Below are 17,333 nucleotides of genomic sequence, written 5' to 3'. Positions count from 1 at the left end.
TGTTTCTAGTGATTTAATCATTTGATGAACTATTATTTAGCTCTGACATCATGTAAAATTTCTCGACCAAACTTGCAGATGCCTTAGGATTTTCAAAGACACCAAAATTGACATTACCATCCCTCACAAAAAAAAGTAAACTTATTTCTTTCATGCATTCCTACATGATATCAAAAATTGCATATAAATAGTTAACTAGTTACTGCATCAGCTAGAGAGGCATGGATAGTTAAATTCAACTTGCAAAAAAGAAAAAAAATCATGCATTGATAGCAACAGAGATTTCTAGTTGGTCGGCCCACTATACGATTTTTCTACATCACGACAACTATCATAATAAAAAAATAGTAATATTGAAGTCAATTTTAATGATACCAAGAGGGTCCTTGTTGGCACATCTTCTTTATTTTTCATCAGAAACTCCCTTTTCTGAATTTTCTTCAATGATCTCGGATTTAGTTTCATCACCACCCTTATCTTTTTTCTCTTATTTCCTTTTGTGGGAATATTTTGTTCCGCCAAATTTCTCCAAAGGATCTATTAGAAAAGGTTTTTAACCATTCTTTGGTTCTCTATTGTCTGCTAATATGATAACAGTTTTTTCTGATCGTTTATATTGAATTCTTGTTGACCGTACACCCCAAAACCAACCAAAGGTGGTCATAACGTGGCTCTGATATCATTTGATACAAATACGATCAATAGAAGTTAAAAAACAAAATTAGATAAAGCAATAAATCTAAATAACATACTAAATTGAATACTTTAAAGGAAATTCTTCTTATTTATTACTAAACTTTGAGTCTAGCAATACAATTACTTTCTTCTACTTTTCTCTCTAACTTTCTTTATTGTTGTAGCAACCTTGATATAAGACTACTACCTTCTTCAACTGGGTAATCTTTTAAGAGTTAGAAACTCATGTAAACTAAACCTTTTTACACTAAGAAACTTTCTTCAACTAGTATCTCTAAAGAAATATTTAATCTTGCAAACATTACTGCAAGTAAAGATAATTATTGATATCTTAACACTCCATAAATTGTTATGCTTGAGATATTTGGTTCTCAACTAGGACACTCGTAGAGAATTTGAGTCAGTGATGAACCTCCGAGTTAACCTAGCAATCAAAGCTTTATTCAGCTTCTTTTTGCTACCATTCATTCGCCAGCTAGTCAATTATTACCATTTGATGCACCTTTATAACAAACCAATACTTCATTCAGAGATGGAGGGCTCATGCGATATCCAATTGGTGCAGTTAACTCACTAGTAGATTTTTTCCCGCGGAAAGATGTGAATAAATCAAAATTTTATGACCATCCAGCGTAGAGGTGTGGATATAGTGAAACGTGCCCATAAATTGTCCTAAAATCAATACTTTCCTTATCTTTGCTTGTTATAAACAAGAACAACTTGACATAGTGATTTTTATTTTAATACCATGAGCGATCCCACCGAAATTCCTTATGGTTCGAGTGAGCTTGTTTAGGAACAATAAAAGTGGCCATATAGAAAAGTGAATCAAAGCTAGATGATAATGTAATTGTCACTCAATTCTTTACACAAGTAGTACATCGCAAAATCTGACAGAGGGATTATGTTAAGTGATTGTGTACACAGATGATACTAGTAAGCAAACCAAGCTTATGCATGTGATGCTAGGATCGACCTATTTTAAAAATATTTTTGGTGGGTCAGTTGGATAGAATCTGGTAGTTGAGCATTCTCTTATCCAATGACAACGTGAATTCTAGGGATAGCAGAGTTTATTGTTATTTTACAATTGGTGATAGCAGAAATTTAACAAAAAATAAATGAACATTTAATTTAGTTTCTTTTCAATGACGGTGAAGGATTCCGTAATTGTTTTTATTAATATTGTTTTCAATCTTTAATATTTTATTTATCTATTTAGTTCTACAACCCCAAAACCCCTCATTTGATACTTCTAACTATTAAATATTTCATGAGTGAGACAATACTTTTTCCAACATGATAATTTGAAGTCAAACTTATCATTTTGAAACTCATGAGAGTTACACTGTTACTCTTGTTTCCGAGTTTTAAAATTTGGACACCAGTTATTTGCCCTCTAAGTCCGATATTTTTTACCCCAAGAACAATGATAACTTTTTGACCCTTGCTACATAAAATTGCAAACATGTTACAGTTTATCTTGTTTTCCATAATGGATAATTCCGTTGGCCATCCACATAACTGAACAAATTTTTGAATTTGGTCATCGTCATGGGAAGTGCTCTTAGTGTTAAATAGTACTCTATCATACTGTGAATTAGTGTTTTCGCAATAGCTCTATAAGTCATATGGAGTCCATAAATATAAAATGGTGAAAACAAATCTAGTGGTACCATTTTATATTTTTGACTGTCTTAATATAATTCCATCTACCACTGTATCTTGTATTTATTATTTTCTTTATTCTATCTCTCCAGTCTCAAGCAAGTATATTATGAACCCCCTTAACCTTACCTCTTTCTTTATCTCTATCGTTAGTTGGCATCGGGACTTGCACTTGGTAAGACCTAAACTTTTGATTTTATCGAATATAGTATTGTACTTATCTCTCTCTACTCCATAGTCTTACGTTTCACCTTTGCACAACTCTAATGAAACTGTTTCTTAATGTGTGTAAGTTGGACAAAATGATTTGCGGTGATTAGTTTAGTTTTACTAGGTAGTAGTAGTAGATTAATATACCAGTATCTCTGTATTTCTTTTCCTTTCTCGAATATTCGGATCATGTTGGAGGTAAAGTAATAGTCCAATTAATCACAACTTCAATATTGATGTCGGCCATGCATTAAACTCTATGTACACACTTAATCAAGTCAAGCTCATACATCGATTCAGTTTTTTTTTTCCTCTTTTTTCTTTTTTTGTTCAAAAAAAAGGAGGACATCAAACCCAAATTGCTTTAACCCTTAACTTCCTAGCCCGTCATGCAATCCGGTCTGCAAATTTATTCATAACACGTTTAATATATACAAGTTTAAAAACAGAATTACTAGAGAGAAGGCAGCAACAGTCTTGAAGAATATCACTGCATTTCCATCCGACCGAGTGACCGACTCCATTCACAAAATTTACCACTTGCAGACAGTCACTAACAAGAAGAACTTTGGTTTTGTTTTTCTAAGTATTAACCTCTCTAATTGGCTGTCTTAACGAATAACAGCCTTAAGTTTTGGCTGTCATGGGTGTTTATTAAGTTAGTTTATCGAGGTAAATATTTAAACATTTTTCTTCAATTTTAAGTTTGAATGGATTTATAAACTTGGGTATTTAGATTTACGTTCTAGACTAGTGTTAAAGACGATAGTTGGCGTCTGTACAGTGAAGAAGTGTCATCGAATAATAGGCTGATTTTATGTGTAATTTATACATGAAATCAGTCCATCTTTTTGAAATGGGGTAGTATATAATCACATGTTATCATCTATGTAATTTATACACTTAAGTATTTAAAATTAATCCTTGCTAAATTGGAGCTTACCGCCATGGGCCTATGATTACAGGACAAAAAAATTTGAAACTACTAATTTACCCTCTATCAAATATTAATACTACTAATTTGTCCCCATCAAATCCTAATCATAAAATTAAAAACTAAAATCAAAATCATAAAACTAAAATCATAAAATTAAAAACTAAAATCAAAATCAAAATCATAAAACTAAAATCATAAAATTAAAAAATAAAATCAAAATCAAATTCATTTCCATCTCCACTTCAACTGATTCTTCTTCTTTTCTTCTCAACCCAATCCTATAAACTAGGTTTTAGTAACATAAAAATCGCTCAAAAATTGAAAATTTTGAAATCAAATTTTTCCTGGTTTATCAGAATCGGTTAACGTTAATGTATATGTGATCCGATTGCAAATAGAAACGGTTTATGTTCATGCCCACAAAGACCGATTGTCCTTGATATGTTTTCTGGTTCGAGAAATTTGAACCAGAATCGAATTACATTGGCACTTATAAAAACCGATTGTTGATGTATAATGCTAGAATCGGATTTTATATATGTGTCGAGTAAACCGATTGTTGTAAGAAAAAATTCTCAATTTTTCTGTATCTTTTTTTTGTTAGAATCGGATTACATGAGCACTTTTATAAACCGATTCCTGTTATGCAATGTCAATAATCGGTTTTTATGTGTGCATCGTGTAAACCGATTCTGGTTGTACCCGAATTAAAAATGAGTATTAGTATGATTTTACACAAATTCAAAACGAGTATGAATTCATACTCGATCTCAAAATGAGTATGAAATTTATACGCGAACTGAAATCGAGTATGAAATCATACTCATTTTCAGATCGAGTATGATTAAAATTATTTTTGATTTTTTTTTCAAAAATCGGTTTTTCGTGTACATGTGTAAAAACCGATTCTGAATTTTTTTTGTGAATTGAAAAAATCAATCCAAAATTGGTTTATGAGAGCATGAACATATACCGATTCTGGTTTGATTTTTTTCAAAGAGAAAAGAGAAGAAAATTTTATGTTTTGACGATGAATCAAAATTAGTTGATTTCTAATTTAATTTCACTAAACATTAATTAATCATCCCAATTAATACTAATTAATTAGGAATAAACTAGCCATTATGGAAATAATTGGATAAGGACTGTTCTATTTTATTTTTTAATGATTATTTTTGTCTTATAGTGAAGGCCCAAATTAATGGACATAGGCCCCAATTTAGCCATTATGATGTATACTGGATATACAACACAAAAACATTGTACAAATATGTTTGCATCAAAAAAAAAAAAAAAAAAGATTGTACAAATATCAATGAGGAAAGGAAAGAAGACCAAAGGGGTGGAGACAAAAATCAAAAACCTGTTAGTACAGTTAAAACATAAAGATTAGAGAATTGGATTCCAAATGCCTCTTAAACCAGTAAGAGTATGCCCAAGTTTTTGGAATCAAGGAAGAAAACACCGTCACCTGTCATATGATTAGTATTTAAGCATGCATGAATTTTATTTGTATATATAGATATATATCAGAAATGCAGTACTTGTTATGCTGGTTGTCATGGACTCATGGCTCTTCTTTTGGGAAAGTTTAGGTAATCAAAATTAAGCAAACCAAATCCCATCTAAAACAAAGCAACATGGAGTGAGAGAGAGTTGGGGATTCGAGAACGACTTGGAGAATGACTTAACTCTAATCATAGGAAGAAGTATCATTTACAAGGTCCATCTCTCTCTCCCTCTCTCTGTCTCACCAATTCTAATAGAAATTAAATTAGTTTAAGATCTGAACTTAATCAATTAAGCAAAGCAGGCTTAGACTATTCGAGTGGTATTCTTCGACCGTACAGTGTAACAGTGTTCACAGACATGAAAAATATGAAGATGGAAAAGGACTTGCCGCATAAAAGCAAGTTTTATAGTGGAATCCATCCATCTTCCACGCCACCTTAACACTTGGAACTGTGGATGGAAACGCAAGTGCAATGGTGGATTAGTAGAAACGCTATTTTTAATAGCGCTAAAAAAAGCTATTAAGAATAGAGCTTAGCTCCATTAAGAATAGAGTTTTTTTCTCAGCCGTTAGATTCTCAACAACTCATTTTAAATCTACGAATAAAAAAAAACGTTATTTTTAATAGAGCTAAGCTCTATTTTTAATATCGTTTTTTGTATTTTAGCGCGCTATTCTTAATAGCGTTTTACGCTATTCTTATTAGCGTTTCCATGGATTCCACGGACCATTCCACCAAATCATGGAACCCTGCTTGGATTTTCTGTGGAAGACCCCAACTTGGAAGCCATTAGACTTGACCTTCCATGAATTTTCACACTTGGAATAAGTTGGATTCCACCATAAGACTTGCTCTAAGTGCACTAGTCAAAGTCACTTGACTCTGCTGCACACGTGGCACCAATAGATAGGTGGAAACCTACATGAACCAAATTTCCCAATCGTAAGTTATTTTGATTGAGAAAAAAACTAATTATAAATTAAATTATTAGTCTAAGAAATATAACTTAATCACTAACATTACTTTGTTTGATTAATCAAAATTTTAATACTAATTAATCGAGGCATTCTAACAAAATTAAAGGGTTTTGTTGGTTGTTATTTAATGACCCGATTTTGTCATCTTGTTATATAATATGATTCAAGAAAACTGATCTTTGGGCCGAATTAAGCCACTGCATCTCCGATTTTTTTTTACATATACCAAATTAGTGATATTTATCTCCTATAGTGAAGTCTTGTTATTTTTTCATTACCTCCTCTCTCAGTCCTTCGAAGAAAACTTCTCATATTGGCAACTTTTCTTCCCAAATTTGGCCATCTTTGGTCCAAAGCTGAGCAAATTTTTATTTCCTTACTTGTTTCAGTTAGTTTTCTGTTTTACTTAGGTTTTCTTATATTTTTTTCTTACCGTTGGTAACTTTTGTGCACCTTTCGGTGGTTTTGTCTCCTTTGTTATAAAGATTTATCTCGACTTTCATGGTCGTTTTTAGCTACTTAGTTGGATTTTCTAGATTACCAGCGGCACTCTATGATGACGAATACTTCCTTACTATTGTCTCTGGTGAAAAAATCTTTGTCGGAGTGTCGATCTTTAAGTTATCCGGCAATAGAACTTTCAGAATCTTCACAAGGATGTTTATGGCAACAGAATCTTCATCATTGGTTTTAAAAATTTTGAGCAAACCATTTCATTCAATTTTGAGAGCACATCTTTCTGAAGAATAAAAACAAACAAAATGGTTGGAATATAATTCCAAAAAAAAATCCACTATAGTCCCGATCTATTCGGTTCTATTTCTTTTCTTTTAATTTTTTTTTTTTTTTTTTTTTTGCTAATTCATCAATTTTCTAAAAGTGAACGAAATAAATTACAAGCATAAGGGAAAAAAAAAGGCAAAAAAAATAAATAAAAAATAACACCTCAAACAAGCTCAACCTGCATTTAGTCCACTCCAGTACTCCTTTTTTTTTTTCTTGTTGGATTTCTCGATATTGAACTTGTACAATATATTTCCTTATATTCTTTATTTTCGATCTTGAACTCATTGTAATATATGGTGGTAAAATTACTCAGTGATGATACCAGTGATCAGGGTTCGATATTCGCCAGCAACGAATTCTTTACCGATCAAAAGAAAAAAGGAATTCATCGCAACCTTAATTTTTCATTATTGAAGAGGTACTCCGTTTTCAAAAATATATATAAGAAAATATAAATACAAGATTGATGACATGAACAACTAAAATTCCAACTGCAAGCTTATATGAAACTTATAATAGTAAATTCGTAGTTTAAGGAAAAATCAGACTAGAAGTAATTATATGTTTGTCCAAATATAAATTATAAAAGTGAAACTTTAACTATTATTTATTTATTTTTAGAATTGGAAGCATGAGTTTTAGAGATGAATTTCAGGAAATGGGATCTTATTTAAGCCACGAATGAATACCCTCACAAATGAAATTCTAATAATTACTTTTAAATAAGGTTTTTCTCACGTACTACTAGAGACACTCTTTGGGATATGGTATTATTAACCTTCGTGTGAAAGTTGCATGTGCCAAGAGGAAATGGTTTTCACAGCCAACATTAAAATTAACTTATGAAAAAAGTCTCGAAATTTCGATTAAAAGTTAATCATTTTTATATGTCAAAAGCCGAAAACCTAAAAAAATCCATTGGTGCGGTATGGCTGAGTGCCGATTCGGTCATACCATACATACAATCATAGATTGATAAAATCCCCTTGTGATCTCAAGCAACGCAAACTTGAGAGTTCGGAAACATAGTGGGATAACCTACTTTGTTCGTTCTTTCCTACATTTTTTTAGTATTGGGGTCTATCAACGAACCTATTGACATTGGTTAACTAAGATCAACTATACTGATTTATTTATAGTCAGATATGTTGATTCTCATAATAAAATAATGTGCTAGTATAGGATATAGTTTGTTGCTTGTACCAAATCCATATATAACAAAGCTACCATAGCCACAAGATTTACTTGATTAGCATACCCTCGCGGCCCGCGTAAATTGATGTCCTACCGCAATCTTGGTGAAAATGGGATGGATTTTCTTTCCAATTATTGGTTTAGGTTTGCCATGTACCCCATACAAAACTAATAATACAATAAAACCTATGTATGAGAATATTCTATAAAAAAATAAACTCTATATATGGATAAAATATTTTTGTTCTAATATGGTTTAATCGTTGTAAAAATAACCTCTATATAGTCATTATAAGAATAAAGATTTTATATGGTCCCAATAATATTCTTAAGTAAAAGTTTTACTATAATATATGTTTAGGATTCAGGTTTTCACGTAAATAAGTTTTTGTTTAGACATTATAAAGTAGTTTAACATGTATTTCGACACTTCTTCTCCATTAGACATGTCTCTGCCGGGAAACTAAACTTCACTTATAAAAGAAAAACAATTTTTTCCCGTGATTATAGTTTTGTAATGTCCATGTTTTGGCTTCCCATTTTTCATGGAGGAAAATGTGTGAGAGGAAAAAAATTGACCCATAAAATCAACTTAGCATGCAGATTCATGTAAGAATATGAATAGACCCAAAAAAAACATCAACTTTTCTCTCTCCTTTTCTCCTCCATGACAAATAGAAAGCCTAAATATGGACATTATAAAACTATAATCATAGGCGAAATTTGTAGTTTTCTTTTTACAACTGAAATTTCTTTTCCCCCGCAATGACATATACATATTCTACACCTGATAACGGCCAACAAAGGACGCCGGAAGCTGAGCCATCTTTACAAATCAACAATCATTCTTTACCTGTAATTATTACCTTATTTCTTCTTAGTTTTTTCTTACTTGGATTTTTCTCGATATACTTTGTTCGTTGTGTTGTTAGCGTCTTTCTACGTAGAAGTAATACACAAAATAATAATAACGTTGTTATTAATAAATTTCAAGGTCTTGACCCGTCAATTGTTTCATCATTTCCAACTTTTGTTTATTCTTCTGTAAAAAGTCATCGACGAGAAAGAAGTAGTAGATTAGAGTGTGTTGTTTGTTTATCAGAATTCAACGATGATGATGTTATTAGGTTAATTACAATGTGCAATCATTCTTTTCATCCCGAGTGTATTGATCTATGGCTTGAATCTCATACAACTTGCCCTGTCTGTCGGCTCAATTTAGACCCATCTGAAAAATCACCGGAAATCATTTTGGAAGTGAACGATACAACAACAGGCACAACAACTACAACAATAATGTCTCATGAGAACGAGCAAGAAACCGAGCATACAGAAGGAAATAGTAATCGTCATCACGTAGTTTTTGTTAATGATGAGCAAATTCCCGGTGCAGGTGACGGAGATGAGGAAGACGAACGACGGAGAAAAAGAAGAAAACAAAATGAATGTGTGAGTTATGGAGATGCGGGAGGAAGAGATAAAGAACATGTTGGGCCGACAGACAAATTCTCAAGGTCTCATTCTACGGGACATTCTATCAAAAGTGGGGATGATAGGTTTACGTTGAGATTACCGGAATATATTAAGGAACCCCTTTCTAGAGGACATAGTTTGACGGCTAGTTGTACTACATTTGGTAATTTTACAGCTGATGTGGTAATTGGAAAAGATGGTCATGGAGAACTTTCAAGGTATTCCGTCCGAGACACCATAAAAGTGTAAAATCTCTTAAAAAATTCTCCGTAACTTGTCTTAGTTTTCATTATAATTTATTAGGAAACTTCGTATATACTTCGATTCCAATGTAACAATGTTAATATATACCTCAGATTATTAGTTCTTTCATTTTTGATAGGGAAGTTAACGTAGATCAAGAGTAGGAAAAATAAAATAAAAGTATATATGGAAGTATATTCTGAATTTCTGTTGTTACACCGATCTCTTTGTTTTTACTCTTGTTGTTCTTCCCTGCTTCTTGCTTCTTTGGTTCTTTTTATGTTAATAATGATCATATTCCGATTGCGATAAACTATCCCCATAATCTACATTATGATACATGGAAATTAAAGTAAAACCTTAAACATACATTGTGTAATCATGTACATCGTTGCTTTGAATTTTTTTGACGCAAAACACGGTTAAAGTTTGTTAAAAACATAATTAGCTTCACAAAGCAGTGAAATCACTGGCAGCAAAAGGCGTACAAAAGACTAGCCGAAACTTATTGTTACATAATGATAGCATGCCAGTTCCTGTGGCTAAATTCATGGACATACATTCACAAATGTTACTTTTTGAAGCTAAAAACCAATCGAAAAGCGTACCTTTAACATCACCCACTAATCTTTCAAAAGTTTTATACTTACCAATAATTTTTTTTATGATTCTTTCCTGTCATATAATCCATCAAATCATAAATAAGATTAAGTCATATATCAACGATTTTTTTCCTCTTCACTTTCTTTTTCTAAGTTCCCATAGAAGTATTTTGGCAGTGTCCGGGAACATAAATGTATCTCATGGAAATTTAGGAAGAAATTCGGAAGAGTTTTAATCATTTCATAATCAAGGACAACGTGCAGAGTAAAATTCCTTTTTTTTATATATTAATCACTGTTGTGGTTCTCTATCTGTCATAAGTTGGACATGTATTAAAACGCAGAATCCAAGCGAAGAAAATAATCTTCTATGGTACTTTGGGATTACACAAACATCTTATACAGAAAAATCAATAAACCTCCTTCATTCAGTTGAGAGTAACAACTAGTCACCGACAAAATGTTTGCAAGTCTCCATATTTTGCAGTTCATACCAACAATAAGAAGATTAGGTTCTTGAATCATTGATAGAATTTGAAAAACTTACTTTACTTTATTATTCTTCAAAGCTTTACAAAAAATTAAAATTCCATATGTAGCATGACCATATGAAAAGAAAAGCATATCACTAATAGTTGAATCTTGTTACTGGACATCTTGTAAAGAGAAGGGAACAAATTGCCTAATAATTGATCATTGACCCAATAGTCTTTCCAAAACAGACATTCTCCTTATTTGGATGGTAGTATTAACAAAAAGTTTGTTTTTTTTTATATTCTTTCCAATATACTATTACTCTCAGAATATTTAGCAGAATCGGGATGAAAAGCAATCTCATTACTACAAAATTTCTTTTTTACTACTGATCTCTTGAAGGCTTTCTTTTCTTTACCATACCTCTTGGTATGTAAGGCTTTGTTAATACTACCATTTTGAGAATCAAATCGCATGTTGAATCGTGGACCGCCGATTCACATTTGATTTTGTTTTGGTGGAAATACTTGAGTATAGGACAAAGAAATTGGATTTGAAAAAGGGAAATTTAGAAATATATGCCTGTTTTTTTTTTTCGTTTTCAAATATATGCATGTTTTTTAAAAGTTTTCAAATATATGCCAAACGAAAAGCGGTTAACGGAAAGTTATTTCCGTTGAGTCTAGGAAAAAGACTTAAAATTCCTTTGCATCACTGAGTTCTCACTGCAACTCGGATCAGACACTGTGCAACCTGTACACGTGGTGAATTTTGACACTTCATCACTACTTGCCATGTGGAAACTCAAAAAATGGTCCCCACCACTCAATGAATCGTTCTTTCTCTTATCCCTTATCCACCATAAAAATGAGATTTATCCTCCTACACGCAGGATATCTTCTTCTCTTATCTATCTTCCAACAGAGTAAATATGGGTTGAGGTGTGAATGGTTCATCAGTTCAAGTATCAGCAGCAGCACAAAGTTAAAGATTAAATATTGAAAGTATGAAATGTGCAAGCAACCTTTAGAAAAAATCTTAAAATATATCTTGCATGTCCATGTAATAAAGATTAAATATTTTTCATTTAAGCTATTGATATTATAGAGATCTCAACTATGAGATTGAAAAGTAACGGCCATACACGTGTCCAAAGCCCACGTATGATCCGTACATGACATTTCTTCCCTTTCTTTGCATGACTGAAGGGTAATTAAGTAAACAACGTGTCTAAAGTTCTTATCGGTCAATGAGAAGTCTTATCGGTCAATGATAAATTGATCAAACTCATGAGATATTGACCAAGGTTAACAAAAGTGGATGGAAAAGTGGAAACAGGCCTATATTTGAAAAGTTTTAAAAACCTGGCATATATTTGAAAACAGGGTTTCAAACAGGTATATATTTCTCAATTTTCTTTTGAAAAAACGTGTTGGATCTATCAAAATTCCAAAGTAAGGGACTTTGGTCTTTTCCGTCCCGGAAAAATACGGAAATGACAATTGTATCCTAAAATTTGTTTGTATTTTGATGTTGTCTAGGATCTTCATAATTAATTACCCAACAAGAAAATTTCGCATATAAGCTCGTGTACAATCTTTATTTTTCATGACAACATGTATTACACCATATTTAGGACATACAAACAACAAAAATACCATAGTCACGGTAGAGTATACAACTAACTATTTTATATTTAAGAAATTGAGGTTTGGGAATACACGAACCGGCCTTATGGGCCTTGGTCCAAGGGATCTATCTTTCATCGGGACACCACAGTGGACGACTATCTAAACAATAACCAAATACTATTATTTATTTTTAAGGACACTTGATATGATGAATCGATTTACACCACTATCATAAAACAAAAAAAATTTGTGTTGCTTGTTCGTTTCTTCACACGCTTGGATCTTCTTTACTCTTTGCATAAATGGCCACTGAACTCTACTGAGACAGGTCCTTCTCGTGTTGGTGATCATTGCCTTAGTATCTGTGCCAAGTACTTTATTTCACCCTATGCAGATAGATCTTTAGTACCAGCGTCTGCAGAATCAATAAGCTAATTTTGGAAGTTGCACAATAGTTACTTCATTGCGAACTTTCCATTTTTCCAGATCTTACTTATTTTAATCAGGGCTACATTCTCCCATGTATCTATCGTCAATGTTAGACTGTTTCGAAAATTCATCCCAGTTACAATTATTGAAGTGCTAGGATTAAATATGACAGGTTATACATTCACCAATGTTTCAACAAAGACGACAGTATCACCTTGTTCGTCTTTGTTTTGCTGATCCACTGACTCCATAAGAGCCCTAATCTTGCCAACTAAACATTTAATGTTTTTGTTCAGCTCGGTTAGACTTAATATCCTCCCACAACTTATTGTACCATGCATAAATATGTCACTAAACATTTGATATTTCTCTCTATATGCATGGTGAATCATGCAACGACTTCATGTTTGCCCGCGTTTTTATGAAGATTGATGCATACATGTTTTGAACCTGATTAGGAAATATTGCGCTTATAATCCCCATTGATGGGAGATTATAGTCTTATTGGACACATATTATTAGCACGACCGAACTTTTTTGGAAATCATATGGTTCTTTTATCCTGATGGGTTGGTGAGCAAGATCAATACTTATGAATGTGCTGGTTTGAGAACTCAATTTTTTATGTATTATGATATAAATCCTTTCGTGAAATCCGATATTGTAAAACCGAGCTTGTGTACTCTGAAGGTTCCTCCATCCATTCTCATTAGGCTGACATTTGGGTTGTCTATCAGTGATCTCATTCAACTGATGTCTTTGTTGGTTTCCTTCTTCCCGTGCATAGTGAACAATATGTGACCAGCTCTTATACTACGAAAGAAACTTTTACTCTGTGGCATCTGTTCTTGCGCAGGCCTCTTCTGGGCGCGCAAACTTCTCAAAGCACGCATTCACTAATAGGCGTGTATCTCTAGAGGCAAGCGCGCAATGCACATGTTTACCAACTCATTCATGGATGACGATATTACATTTAAACGACTCCATGAAAGGAATAATGATGTTTAAGAAACACATGAAAATGTTAACTTTAATTCCCATTAACAATATAATTATCACAAACATTGTTTCAGTTACCATAATACAATTAGGGAGGGAATAATAGATCACCTAGCGTTACTATTTTGTTGTGGGGACACCAAAAGTACTGAAGACGACATTAATATTTCTTTTTTTACCCCACTCGGTAGAGAGTTCCTTAGTTAGGAAATATCAGATGGCACGTATAAGGGAGAAATATGAAATTGACCCATCCTGTATTGGACAATTTCTACTTTGGTTTATACATATATTTTTGATATGTAACCCATAAAAACGGCATGAAGTGACTAGCTTTTAAATTTTGAGAACCAAATCGCAGTTTGAATCGTGAATCATTGATTCATAGTCGAATATGTTTTACACATAGATTTTTGAGATTTTATATCACTCGCAAATACATTGATGTAATTGTTAAAAAAATAAAAGAATTTAATAGTTCAAGTTTAACCCTCTTGAATGTTTTGGCTTATTAAAAAGAATTCTTCCACCTACGTATCTAATTTGTCTGCTTAGGTGTTACGTGTTAGATAACGTGTTACTCTTTTGTTGACTCCGAAAACCAATATCACAAGAAATTATCTCTTGAAATCCCACTCTTTCACAGTCTCATGGAAGTAGCAACTAATAAAAAAAAAATCTCACTCTTAGCTCACAGAAGTAGCAGGAACTAAAAGAGGGTTGATTACTTGAATAATTTTTAAGGAGAATGTAAAAATACGAGAACATATCAACATGTGAGATTGAGTTACATTTTCGCATCAAAGAACTTATTAATTATGAAAATCCGATATAAGTTTGTAAGGGTCACCATATGGGTTTTAGGAATTTGATGTAATATAATAGATCTGAAATATTTTAATTTGAGAATCAGATGAGTTTAACCTTTTTTTTTTCTAGTTTGAGAAGGAAAACAAGAAATCGTGAATCGAATAAACGATTCAAACGTTAAGTATGTGATTCATGTAAAAAACGATCCATTGCGTTTTAGAAAATTTTAAAGTGACTCATGCGAGTTTAATAAATACGTTGTTGCATTGTGTCTGGATTCTTTCTCGTCCATCACCAATTCCCGCTTTGCAACTTTCTCATTTGTCTTCTCAAAATAACTTTTAAAATTTTTAACCATAAACTTCTTGAACTTCTTTGTTTTTTTTAAATTTTACATAAACATCCACACTATCCACCTCTTAGAAAGATATCATAACTCCAATTTGGTCTTGGATTCAATCCAACCAAGAGTCTCTTTAGAAAATTTATGCAACTTTCCCCAAGTCATATCATAAAACTTAGCATTCATGCTTTTCCTTGTCCCTTAAACGCAGGTAATATACTTTTCATTATTGGAAGTGATTGTCATCTTGCTAAAAGGAAGATGAAATGTGTAAGCGTCTGTATAGAATCTCATATAAAAAGTTGAGGCTGTCACTTCATCAAAGTAATTATGTGCATGGAAAATCACAAGACATGAACCAAATCCTTGTACTAAAGACACCACCTCATCAACCTTTTTGAAAATATCCCAACCTGTAGCCCTCTGGTATTGAAGACTCGGGTCACATCCTTCTGATCCAAAGCCTCGTAGATTCTCTTTGTCCATGACTCTTTATAGCACCTTTCCTATGTTTTTTAGAAGACCATGAGGTAACGTAAACCATCCTCTCGATGAGGTATTATGTTATCGTTAGCTGGAATGCACTTCCATGACACCCTAGGTGTAGCAAGCTTCTTATTCTCTTTCACTTTTTTTTGTCATGGTTTTTCTTTTTCTTCTTTTTTGTCTTTATATTTTTACCTATCACCATCACCATCTCCTTCTCCTCCTTCTTCTCCATCATCATCCTCACATTCTACTCTTTGTATCTTTGACTGTGGTTCACAAATTACAAGCAGAGGTAAAGCGGTACTTGTGTCAGTTTTCTTTTTACCCGCCCACCAAATTAGGTTTGGGAGTTATAAAAGTAGAAGGAGAAAATTTAATTGTTCTCTTTTTAACTTTTATGTTTGAGTTGGTTCTTAAAAAAAAGTAGACATTTTAATTAATTCTCCGAACAATATGTGGTTCGGCTAAATAGTGTTGTAATTCAGTTGTAATTGTAAATGTTCGGCTGATATATATAATGTTCGACTTAACAATCTAACTATTCTCAAAATCAGGGAAATGGTTGGCTTGTATATAAAAATGTTCAACTGGAAAATCAATTTAGTGTCAATCACAGAGAAAATTTCGGCTCATACGTGTTAGGTTGAAAATCTAGCTAGAGAAAATTTCGATTAACCCTGGAAAAAAAACTTATCATCCGAATTTTGTGACTTGATCATTTTCAGCATACAAAGTAACAAAGTTCGACTGACCTTTTCATGTTTCATTATCGTCCAAATTGTTCATGAATTGGGGAACAATGAGAAGTACAACTGATAGTTTGAAACCCGCACAAACCAGAGAGTTCATTACCTACAGTTGTTGAAGTATTTGAACAAGACCAGAGAGTATTCGTGGGGCACCGCCATGCTTGCATATCTACTTCAAAGTCTAAGAAAGGCCTCGAGGGTTGGAGCTACTGAAATTGTTGGGAATGTTGCGCTTCTAATGGTAAGTTCGGTTACATTTTATGATTTTATGATTGCTTGTTATATTTATCTTCTGTAGTCATGTCTCATTTGGTTAAATTGTTTTATATTTTTCTAGGCATGGGTGTATGACCACTTTCCGAGCCTGAGACCTCCTACTGAATGGGGAGAAAATGATCATGGACTTACAGGAAAGAAGTTTATGTTCACTAGTAGACAATTGAGGAACAAAGAGGCGAAGCTCATTCAAAGGAGGGAGGAAATAGACACTTTCACCATTGAAGATGTTATCTTTGACCCCTATTTGAGGATTCAAAATGGATTTGATGTTCGTCAATTCACACCGATCGCAAGCTACAATGGACCGTTGTATCATGCCACCGGTTATGTTATGACCAATCCTCGTCGAACTCTACGTCAAATTGCTCATATGCAAGGAATTGTCGTTAAGGAAAACTTCAAATTATGTCTGGAGGGATCCGAGACAAAAGGCCCCACTATTGTACTCAACTACCGCCCAACTCCGACGGTTGATATTTGGAACAACCGCCATAAAGAAGAATACCAACTCGCACTTGGAGAAGAAATGGCTTGTAACAACACGAAGGAAGCCGTTCATGATTACACAGATTGGTATTATCATTTTAGTCATTTACATGTGATTAATAATGATCCGGAGGCCCAGCCACTTATTCAAAAGGCAATAGAAAAAAGGTTGGCTGCCGAGGCGAGCAAAGAGACAAAGGGACTATATAGTATGACTTGGAAGAAACTATATTTCATATCGGTACGTAAATTTGTTATCCTCATGACTTGGAATTTAGTTCTAATTTATATTATGTACTATGGAATAATCTCTTAAGACTCTTTTTTATGTGTGAATAGAAAGA

The sequence above is a fragment of the Papaver somniferum genome, chromosome 4, assembly GCF_003573695.1.
Source record: "Papaver somniferum cultivar HN1 chromosome 4, ASM357369v1, whole genome shotgun sequence".
Taxonomy (NCBI): Eukaryota; Viridiplantae; Streptophyta; class Magnoliopsida; order Ranunculales; family Papaveraceae; genus Papaver; species Papaver somniferum.
The sequence above is the reverse complement of the archived record's forward strand: the minus strand, read 5'-3'. Positions refer to the sequence as shown.